Here is a 12,302-nt window from a genome sequence, read left to right on the forward strand (position 1 = left end):
AACTTTTTCGCTAACTTTTGGACTTGTCAATCCCGATTCTTCCAATTGTTCTTGCCTTAGGGCATCTCCAACGCTATCATAAGTAGGCCCCTGCAATATAACATACGAAGACCTGTTTCATGCGCTTGTTGCATTTTGGTGTAGTGGTCGTGCTTGTTACAATAGCATGTCACTTTCTGGATCCGCCCTGCAGCCGGTTATCAGTCGCTACTAGTAATACTATCGGAGACACTCCAAAACTGCTTGCAATACTGACATGAACCTTGAATAGTTTCAACTGAGCAGTTCAGCTAAGGTCATCTGGGCTACAGAGCATTATGGCGACTTACGTAATGCATCTTTATTTCTTTAAAAAGTTGTTTTTATACTCCTTTTAATCTATATAGCAAACTAATGCAACTACTGTGTACCCTTTTACTGTTATACATAGGAACATTCCGACTCCCGCCGTCAATCCACAGTACTAAATGTTTTAAATTTAGTGAACCGAACACCGAAACATGACGAGGATATAAATCTTTTAAATTTACTTATCTTTAATTGTAGTATGGTGGTGTTCCAAGTGTTCAGTTCAAAGGATCAGATGTTTTCAATTATCCTCACTTGACTCAAAAATCGTTGCATATGAACTGCATTGTAAAATCGTTGCATTCAGCATTAGTAGGTGCACCATTCTTTTTTGCGGGTGAGTAGGTGCACCATATGACATAATGAGTCGGCCGAGGACGGATTTGAGTGCTACATAATAAGAGGCTCAGGCTCAGCTTGGGGATTTTCCCCCACTGATATGTTAGCAAGCAGCAGGAAAAATTAACCACACAAGATCCATGCACATCGTTGGCAAAGCAAATCGTAAACAAGAATTAGCTACCTAGCAGCGGTAAGAATAGAAATAAATGACGCCAGGAATCGAGTACTGAGTCAAATCAGCAGCAACAAGGTTTACAACTTCGAGTCACCATGCTGTTCATAACCTGACCATTAACAATCTTAAGAGACAAGTAAGGTTGAAGTAGGTCCGAAATTCCAGAATACTAAATAAATAAGCAAAAGGCAACATTCAGATAAACATATTTCTTGAGTCACCATGCATCAGCATTGCCAAAAGACACCACCGCCATCCATCTCACCATGTCTCCAAGTGATCCTACAGGAACAAGATAAACAAGCGCACATCAATGATCAATATAGTGCGTCGTCGGAAATCTGAGTCAAGTAGTCTACCATCTGATCCCAAAATATACGGTGCCACAAGGGTATTGATATATCATATGTGCACGCTATCAGCAGAGAACTGCCTCAGCAATATATAGCACAGTCAAAGAGTATTAGACTTTATAATGGTTCAGTATTTTCAAGTGAAATAGAATTGCAAAAAGTAAATCCTTTACAGCAACAGTGGATAGTAGATTCCTAGAACAATCCGTTAATTCAGTGTTCTCAGGTAAATAGGGCAGATTGTAACAGGATGTTATTAAAGCAATAAAACTCCCCATGTTTCCCGGCAAAAAAAAAGTGCTCCCAGGTCAATAAGAACTGCATACTAATCCAGGTTTTGAACGTACAAAGAAACTGTGGCAGAGCATTTTCTCACAATATGCATGGGCTCACCTTATCAAGTACCAAAGAAGGAGGCCACGCCATGATGTAGGGATGGATGGGCTTGTGATAATCTTCACATATCATTTTCAGCTCCGCTGTTTCGAGACAAAAGGATAACAATAACGGAGGAGCCTCGGACGGTATACCTGTCATATGCAGTACGCAGGTACACGACCCCATCGATAAGCTGCATAAGCCGCAGAATAATAAATTCATCATCCCCTTCTGAGAACTTAATGAACTGAGGAATCGTTCTCAAGGGAAATGTCTGATCCAGTATCCAGTAATTGAGGCCATCGTCAATATATTCGTTGCGTCTCCAGAAATAAACATTAAGCGAGCAATCACCCCATAAATCTGGAGAAACGATACAGGGCCTCCCATCCTGGGTATTACCAAGCACAAAAGCACACTCACGGTCATCTTGCTCTGCCAAGAGGGGCGGCAGATCCATTCTAGTGAACTGCAGCGTCGCGGTGTCGAGCACGTTCATGTATGGTTTCCCCACGTGGGTCCAATAGACAGAGCCATTCACCATCTTGCCAGTGAGTCCGATCGCGCTATCAGGGAACTTCTGCCACTCGGACTCGATGCTTCTCTCAGATGAGATGACGCCGACGTGTGCCAGATCGAAGTCAGTGTAGAAACACACCACCACGCGGGGTGGTACGCCGGGGTCCTCTTGGGAGGAGATAATGTGGAACTCGAAGAGTCGAAGTTTATGGCATCGAAGAAGAGGCGTGGCGGCGAGGGGAAGAGATGCAGTGCCTGCCTAAGAGGGTTGTAGGCAGCTATCTGCTTGGCCCTCCAATTGAATAGGACAACGTAGCCGTCGCGTCATCATTCAATCTGCCACACGGGCGAGGCGGCTACACCACCCCCCTCTTCCTCGTTGTTCTCGTCTTCTTCTTCGTCCTCGTTGTTCCCATCTTCTACATCGGTGTACTCCTCCATGTGGTTGTCTTCCTCGCTGTTCTTGTCTTCGTCTTCGTCCTCCTCCGCTTCATGCTCGTTGTTCTCATTGTCTCCAATTGTTAAACATATACATTCCCCCCAACCAATTCATACGGGCATTTTTTCCTGCGAATGTATTGATACTTATGCAAAAGCTGTAGTCCCGCCAATTTTTTTTCTATGAGTAGTCTCAACCAGATTGCTTGAGGTGGCCAAGTTTCCCTTCTTGGGGGGTTCCTAATCAGTTGAGCTCTGGCCCATTCTCATATGCTAATATTTTCTAGGAAGATCGCTAGTGTTCCACGAGCAGGTAATCGACGATGTCATTATACACTATTCTAAGGTGCTGGCCAGCTGGCTAGAGATGTGTGTGGTCACGACTCACGACCTAGTGGTTTTTGTTCATTTTCTTCACTCTACTGTCTTTTGTCCATTTCTTCCTAAGTCTCCTGTTCTGGTCTCTTATGTTGTTATCTATCATTTTCTCTATATATTCATTCTAAGATGAACAACTGACTTCTTACTATTCTTCTTGCAAATCAGTTTGTAGTGTCCTACTTTAAGTGTCTAACTTCTAAAATTCAAGTTCAAAACTTAAAATTGGCTATCCTTTTGGTAACTATTCACTCTTCTTTCTTTAGTTTTCATTTTTTGTATATAAATAGGAGTGTCCTACTTAAGTGGCTTCAGATAGGCATGGCTGTTACCGAATCCTCATTCTCATCCGTCTTCAGTCTCGCCCCCTCTATTTTTTCAGTCTGTACGTTGCTTGTCATTCTGTAGGCTTGCTATTTCATTTTTTTTTCATTTATCTGTTTTCTTATCATTCTTCATTTATCTGCCTTGTTTTTCTTCATCTTGTCATTTATACAGGATGGAAAGTCTTCATTTAATTTTCCTTGGCATTCATCATTTCTACTTCTTCATTTTTTGTAGTATCCAGTCTCTTTTTTTAGTCTGAGTTAGCATAGCTTTTTCAGCTAAAAATGATAGTAGATTAGTCTCTCATTTGTCCAACTTATTTTCAGTACTCTTCAGTCTCCATGTCGTCTTTTCTTAGTTATCAGTCCTTAGTTACCTTCATTTCTTAGTCTTCTTGGTATTCTTCTCAGTCTTATTATTCTTAGTTATTTTTATGAGTTCTTCTTTCTATCAGTCCTCTATTTCCATCAGTTATCTGCTTCGGATTAAGTAATCAAGTTCTTCAAGTCATATTCAGTGTGCGTTCCTCAGTATGATTTTTTCTTTCTACCAGTCTTCATTCTATCATATTTAATTATCATTTGCATCTTTCTTCAGTCCTATCTCTCATGGGACTTGTCTTTTAGTAGATGATTATTTCTGTTGTGAACCTTATGTTCCTATAAGTGCTAAAAATTTTCAGTTTTCTGCACTGGTTTTTTTGTTAAATTATTTTCAGTTTTTAGTCGTCAGTATACCTAAGTATCAGTCTCAGTTCTCTTCAGCTATATGTTAAGTGGTTATTATTTCGCCAGTGTTTGTTCAGTATCTTAAGTGTCTCATTTTAGTTCTCTTTAGTTATTTGGTCAGTATTTGTTCTTGTCTATCAGTTTTAAGTTCAGTCATTTATTAGTGTACTTTCCATTCAGCTTATTATTTTCAATTTATTTTGTTGTTCTTGTATTTTCAGCATTCATTTTGAAATGGTTAGACTTGATATGTGTTTATAATTCCTATAGTTTAATTAGTTATCTGGTGAGTCTCTATTCTTAATTTTTCAGGCATCTTTTTGCTAACAAATAGTTTTTTTTCTGCCACATGTGTAGCAGTAACAGGGATGGTGTGCCCAATCTGCAAGTCCGACTGAGCTAGCCATCGCTCATCGGGTTTAAATTTTGGTGTTTGATTGTCTGAAGACATTGAAAGCTCAGTGGTAACTTAGTTTGTAATATGCTTAATTTATCAGTATAGTGTAGTTCCCTGTCATGGTGAGTTATTAATTTATCACTACAGTCTACTTCTCTGTTATGGTCAATTTTTCATTCATCACTCATTTATAGGAGGCTATGATGTGGAAATTACCACACCTCCCTGTAAGTTTTATGATAGCATGATAGTTGTCCTGTTCAGTTAAACATTTCATTTCTTCTTTAGTTTGTGTATGATTTCATTTTTTTTCTTTTCAGATATAAACTTAGTCCTTTTAGCTGACAGAATTATAGTAACTTTAGCTTTTTCTTAGATTTCTTTTTTTCTAATTTTCGGTCATTACTTTTGTTGCATTCATTTTCTTTTTTAGTCTATCAATTTTTAGAGTTTAGCTATTTGTCAGTCTCATCTGCAAACGTTTCATGCCCCAACATGCATGAGGATAGCCTATCTTTTGTTCTTCCTTTTCCTTTTTTTTTGCTTCTTTCTGCAGTTTATCCCATGCCACTCAATGGTCGAATTCAATTGCGCCACTGGCGACCGCATGCTTTTTGAGGAATGTGAGGGGTGCAAATTCATCACCGAGATCAGGAAAGAACACAGGAGGACCTGCATCTGTGGCGTTGGGTGGGAGGACTTCATCAGGTTGAACAATCTCAGTGAGGGAGTTTTGCTCCTTTTTGTACTCGATGGACCAGTGCCAAAGTTGCATGGTTGCGCCAACTCCCAACCAGGCTGATCTAGCGCTTGAGGCTGCTGTGTTCACGGAAGACATCAAGAAGAAGGCAAGAGAGAGTGCAAAGCTGTATGAAACTCTACTGTGTTGACCAACGGATACATGGGGTGCCATTTGTGCATCTTTTTTTGTTCATTTTCAGTGTGACCATTCAATCCTTAGTTTTCTGGTCTCCGGTATATTCTTGTTGTGGTCAGTTTTGAACTAGAGAAGAAAGTTAAAGGGACATATAGCTAAGCGAGACTCTGGTTTGCATCCAGCATCATGTTTACTTGGCTCCTATTTTTTTTACTTTTTAAAGCTATACTGTCACTCCCATTTAGTCCATGTCCACACAAAATGTCAAGGTATGAATCAGTAGCGGGTTTGCAAGTGGCCCGTTAGGGAGTGGCACCAACATGTGTTTGAAGGTCGACAAGGCGGAGGGAGAATACGAGCTGAAACTGAAATGAAAACAATCGTTTTTTTGGGCTCTACAGTCTGGACTGAAACTACTACAAAGAAACGTGTAAAGAACTGTGTGGACAAGAAAAACGACCTAAACCAGATGGAAAAACAAATGACTGAAAATTAGTCACTCCCTATTTTTAAGCCCAAGATGTGAAATAAAGTTAGGGATTGCATCATCCTATAATAAGCTAGAAGATCTAGAACCGAAAGAATGTCTGGTTAGTTCATCACCTACTTGATTAGTCGTTCCTCCTCCTCAAGAAAAGTCTCCTTCATCCTCTCGTCGGCGCCACCGCCGATTCGCCCCGCCTCCGAAGGCCTTTGCGCCGTGGAGGTGCGGAGGATCTCGGCCCCCGGCCGTCTGGAGGGACCCGTTCTCGTTTTTGTTAGGTTCACCGTCTTGTTTGGGGTTGTGTAGTGGTGGTGATGTCTCTCAGTAGGAATAATGTCTCCCATGTCCTATCCTGTTTTGATGGTGTGAATGTTAAACATTGTAATTGTGTGCGTGCGTGTATGTCTGTTGTAACAACCGGTTAGGCTAGAGATATGATCCCATGGTAGTTAGATAGATAGATTACTCGGAGATCAATCCTAAGCCTAACCAACTCTGTAAATCTCCTTGGCCTTGTGCCCTTATAAACACGCACGCGTCCCTGCAAGATGGATACGCTGCATACGCTTAAGCCTAGCGATTTTACATGGTATACAGAGCTAGTCTCTTCCATCGCATCTAGCTTCGCTATGTCTTCATCCTCCTCCGCCATGGCCACGCCCGCTCTCGCCTCCCTTGGCCACACCATCACCGAGAAGCTGAACCGGGAGAATTTTCTCGTCTGGAGGGCCCAAGTGCTGCCGCACATCAGGGCGGCCGGCATGATGGGTTTCCTGGATGGCTCTGGCAAGGAGCCCGCCGCTGAGGTCCAAGCGGAGATGGAGGTCGCCGGCAAGAAGACGGTCACCATCAGCCCCAACCCGGAGCACGCCATCTGGGTTACCCAGGACCAGCAGGTGCTCTCGTTTTTTATCGCAACCCTTTCTCGAGAAGTCCTTCTGCGGGTCCGCAACTGCTCGACGGCCGCCGCAACTTGGAGCGCTCTTCTCTAGAGTTTCTCCTCGCAGTCCCGCGCTCGCATCATCCAGCTCCGGGAGCAGATCGGCCACACCAGGAAGGGTGATCTCTCCGCAGCTGCCTACTTCACCAAGATGAAGGGGATAGCTGATGAACTCGCCGCCGCCGGGAGGCCCCTGGACGATGATGATATTGTTTCCCACATCATCCAGGGTCTCATGCACGAGCCGGAGTACAGTGGATTTGTCTCTGCTGTCTCCACACGCACCATCACCGATCAGCCGATCGGCCTGAGCGAGCTTTTCTCGCTGCTTCTCGCAGCGGAATCACGGATTGCCGCGCAAACCTCCTCCTACTCCACCAACCTTGCTGCAAAAGGTGGAGGCCGCGGCAACAACAACTATTCGGGGAACGGCAACAGCGGCAACAACGGGGGCTCCCGTGGCTACAACAACACCAACACGGGGGGGCGCTTCTTCGACAACAACTCCGGCGGCGCTCCTCGTGGTGACCGCGGTGACCGCGAGAAGTGCCAAATCTGCAAGCTTGAAGGGCACGGGGCATGGCGCTGCAGGAAGCGTTATGATCGCAACTTCAACAACAACGTACGCAATCCTGCTGGGGGTGGTGGTGGTGGAGGCAATAGCGGTGGTGGCAATCGCTCGGCCAACGTTGCTCACTCCTATGGAGTTGATACCAACTAGTATCTTGACACTGGCGCAACCAACCATGTGACGGATGAACTTGAAAAACTTGCCGTCCATGACCGCTACACCGGCTCTGAGCCAATCCACACTGCAAGTGGTCAAGGTATGAACATTGCTCATGTTGGTCATTCAGTTCTATCTACTCCTCGTGGCTCCTTAAACTTGAACAATATTCTCCACTCTCCACAAGCTGATAAGAGCTTACTTTCTGCCTATCAACTTATCAAAGATAATCATGCCTTTCTTGAAGTTTACCCTGAAACCTTTTTTGTTAAGGATCGGGCCACTCGGAGGACAATTCTGCAAAATGAGAGTAGGGATGGCTTGTTTCCTGTCTCCGGCCGCCAAGATGCTCCTTCTCATGGTCAAGTCCTTAGCGTGGTCAAACCATCCACTTCACGGTGGCATGAGCGCCTAGGACATCCTGCTCTACCGGTGGTCCAGAAAATTCTTCGCGATTTTTGTCTTCCCGTGTCGAATAAAAAGGACCACTTATTGGTCTGTGATGCTTGTCAGATGGCTAAAAGCCATCAACTCCCTTATCCTAAATCTTTTAGTGAATCTCAAGCTCCTTTAGAGCTTATTTTTTCAGATGTGTGGGGTCCTGGACCCGTCTCTGTAGGCAGACAAAAATATTATGTGAGCTTTATTGATGATTTTAGCAAGTTTAGTTGGATCTATTTGCTCAAAAATAAGTCTGATGTATTTGAGAAATTTCGTCTTTTTCAACAACATGTTGAACGCCTCTTTGATCGTAAAATTCTTGCTATGCAGACAGACTAGAGGGGTGAATACCAAAAGCTCAGTTCCTTTTTTGAGCGCATTGGGATCACTCATCACGTTTCCTGCCCCCATGCTCACCAGCAAAATGGCTCTGCCGAGCGCAAACATAGGCATATAGTTGAAGTTGGTCTCTCTCTACTTGTTCAAGCCTTTATGCCTTTGAAATTTTGGGATGAGGCGTTTCTCACCACTGTCTACCTTATTAACCGAGTGCCTAGCCGTGTCATCAAAAATCAGTCACCTCTTGAGCGCCTTTTTGGCAAGAAGCCTGACTACAAACCTACGTCCCTACAATAAGCACAATCTTGAATTCCAGTCAAAAGAATGCGCATTTCTAGGTTACATTAGCCTCCACAAAGGGTACAAGTGCCTCGATATTTCTATCGGTCGAGTCTATATTTCTCGTGACGTGGTTTTTGAAGAGCATGTCTTTCCCTTCGACACACTACACCCTAATGCTGGCGCACAACTCCGCAAGGAGCTTGTTCTCTTGCCCTCTCATCTTCTCCCAGCATCCTGTTTTGATCAAGGGGGAGTACTAGATACTGATGATCGCATGTCAATGTCTCACAATAATACCTTTGACCAAAACTCTGATGCAAGCATGCAGGAAAACAGTGAAGAAAATGGAGAAAATGCGCATGATTTTATGTATGCAGGCACATATGATCTTGGCGCTGACTCTGATGCAGATCAGGTTGAATCAGCCTCGGGATCTGCCGCGACAGAGGCGCCATGCGCGGCAGGAGAATCTGCCGCGGGATCACCGCGCGTCCCTGATTCGGTGGCCAGGCGGGCCGCACCTATGGCGGGACCAGGCGGGGCCCCAGCGCGTCGCCTCGGTCAGCCGCTTCCGTCTGCGGGGCCAGGCGGGCCAGCCTCGCGACTGGACCGCAGCGAGCCACGTCACCCGTGCGGGGCAGCGGACTCGGGTGTGGCGCGCGCCCCTGACAGCAAGCTATCATTAGTGGGCCTTATCAAGCTATTAGAGAATCTCCAGCCGCGCCCCCAACAGGCCCTCCCAGGCGATTTTGCCGCGCCGGCGTCGAAAAAACGGCCCAGTGGTGCCCCCAGAAGCCCGTTTTTCGCCGGCTCGGGGCGAAACTAGTGCCGGCGGACCCAGGCCGAACCCGGCTTCCTGGGGGGCGCCTGGGGCACCGGCTCAAGCGAAAAGGGTGCGTGGGTCCGCCCTGTCGGCGAGGCGAGCGCCTGTTCCTGCCGTTTCTTCCCGCGTTTTCCCCACTTCCCTCCCCACACTTCCTTCCTCTCGCCAAACTCCCTCCCGCTCGCCTCCCTCCCAGCCGGCCGCCATGCCACCGAAGAAGTACGTCGCCCCCCGCGCGGCGGCAACTGCGACCGCCTCCGTCGCCCAGCCGAAGCAGAGGAAGCCGAGGGCGCCGCCGACCAAGCCACTGGGCATGACAAACGCCGACTGGAGGGCGGAAGTTCAACGTCGAGAGGCTGTCACCGCCGACCGGCGGAACAGAGCCATCGCCAAGAAGGCCCGCGACAACGTGACGCGCGCGGCTGCGGCTGCCTCGGCAGACCAAATCGAGGCCGAGGCGGCTCGCGCGGGGATGATGAATCCACCCGGAAGCCATGCCCAGTACGCGCCCTGGGGTCAGCAAGGCATCGGCTCTCCGCAACCATGGGCATCGCCCTCGCCGGGCTACGCCGACGGTGACGCGCACGGTGGGTTCAACCCAAACGTCACCTTCCCCCATGGATACCCGGTCCAGCGCACGCCCTCACCCGCCTTCGCCGGCATGTAGTACCCTCCATACAACTACTCGCCGCCCGTCTACGCTTCCTCCCCGATGCCCCCGCTACGCCATGGCCCGCTGCCCTTCTCGCACCTGGGCGACGCCGACGAGACCGAGGCCGACATGGACGACATCATCGTGATAGGTTCGGCCGCGGCCGCCGCATCTCCCGAGTTCGCCACCCATGACGAGGTGGTGGATCTCAGCGGCGGCATGGACGGTGAGCTCGGCTACGTCTACGGTGAGGACGAGCAGGAGGAGGACGACGACGAGGAGGAAAAGAAGGAGGAGCCGACGCCTGCGACGGCGAAGGGGCGTAAGAAGAAGCGGGCGGCCAGGACAGGCGAGCCGCGCATCATGTGGGCGTCCAAGGAGGAGGAATGCCTCGCTGAAGCATGGAAAGTCGTCTGCCTTGACCCGACGACCGGCACGAACCAGAGCGTTGACACGTACTGGGACCGCATCAAGGCTGAGTTCGACGAGCGCAAGCACGTCGACCCCTACTTCAAAGGCGTCTACATGCAGCGCAGCTCCAAGGTGATGGCGAACCATTGGGGGCGTATCCAGGGGCGTGCAACAAATGGCATGGGGTCGTCGAGGAGGTCGCGGCTCGCCCGGAAAGCGGCGCCAGCGTCGAGGATCAGGTATGCCACGCCGGCCTCCCGCCTCTCTTCGCCGTGTACGCGCGTCAACTGTTTGTCCCTCCGCGCAGTTGTTGCGCATGTTCACCCTGTACCGGCAGAGCAACATCGACGCCGAATTCAAGTACCTCCACATCTACAAGTGCATTGACAAGTGCGAGAAGTGGGCGGAAGTCCGGCGCACCCTCAACAAGGCCAATGAGACCTACAAGCCGGACGCGCCGACTCCTGGCGCATCGGAAGGGCGGCCGGACGGCAACAAAGTTGCCAAGAAGGGGAAATACGCCGACACGGCCACCGCTCGAGTGCAGGAGTCCATCGAGCACTGCCTCGCTGACGCGCAGGCCCGGGCCGTTCTTCGTGAAGAGAAGACCGAGGCACGGTGGTCGGCGTTGATGTCGAGCAGCGCCGTCAAGCTCGACCTGCTCCGGACGAACGTCGCCGCGAAGAAGAGAAACACCGACCTGGCTTTCCTGCTGGGCGGGGCGGACATGCTCCAGAGCACCGACGAGGCGGTCAAGGCGTGGTACTTGGCGGAGCGTGGCCTTATCCTGAACCAGCTTCCCTCGACAAGGCCGTCGACGCCGACGCACACGCCGACGCCGACACCGACCCACACGCCGACGCCGCCACCAAGCCCGTGTGACGACGCCTCCACGACGCCCAGCACCACCGAAGCCGCGCCGACGCCGCCCAGCGCAGAGGCTGCTCGGACATCGCCAAGCCCGCGCACGCCAACTCCGCCGACGCCTGGGGAAGAGCCCGCCGTGTGATGCGCACGCGAACTTCTGCCGCTCTATTTTTTGTACGCTGAACTGTCGCTTGCGATCGCCCGACTTGTAGCGCCTTTTGTGAGCGGAAACGACCAAGTTCGAATTTTTCGCGTCCCGGGGCCGGCGCCTGGGGGCGTGACTGGGAGCTAGGTCGCCCCCAGGGGCCGAACTAGCGCCGGTGCGCCCCCGCCTTTTTTAGCGCCCTGGGGGGCCGAACGGCTGGAGATGCTCTTACTACACATGCATCCCTACTCTTCACTTCAACTTTTTCAGCTTTATCCAGCAGACCATATTTTCTCCCTAAGCACCTGCCTCCTGCAAAGGACCCCGCTGGTCCATCCGAACCTATTTGTCCAAACATCCGATCCTACATGGCGTACGGGGCATCACCCAGGGGCTATGCATTGGCCATTCCCTAACACAAACGCATGAACTAGGGTGACGTCGTACCCGATGACGGAGGATCTAGGGTGACGTAGCGCTCCTCCTTGGCCGGACGTTTCAACATCTTTAGTTTTTTTATGGATTGTTGTTTGTTTATTGTTTGTTTGTTTTTTTTTGCAAGAGAAATTTTTAATCTATTCATCAATTATGGCAGTACTGAGAACACTAGAGGTAATAAAAATTATAATCAGGTCCATGGACCATCTAGCGACGACTACAAACACTGGAGCAAGCGGGAGGCGTCCAACCATCATCGCCTCTCCCTCACCGGACCCAGACAAACCTTGTTTTAGTAGACAGTCAGGAAGTCATCGTGCTAAGGCCCCAAGGGGCCAGCGAAGCAAAAAAAACCATACCGATGAAGAGAGTTGTAGATCGGAAAGATCAAACTTGTAACCATAGGAATAAAGACAGACAAAAACTAAACCCAAATAGATCCATCAAAGACCAGCACCAACCGAATCATGCCAGGTCTAACAGAGACACACCT

This window comes from Triticum aestivum, chromosome 7A, assembly GCF_018294505.1.
Source record: "Triticum aestivum cultivar Chinese Spring chromosome 7A, IWGSC CS RefSeq v2.1, whole genome shotgun sequence".
Lineage (NCBI taxonomy): Eukaryota > Viridiplantae > Streptophyta > Magnoliopsida > Poales > Poaceae > Triticum > Triticum aestivum.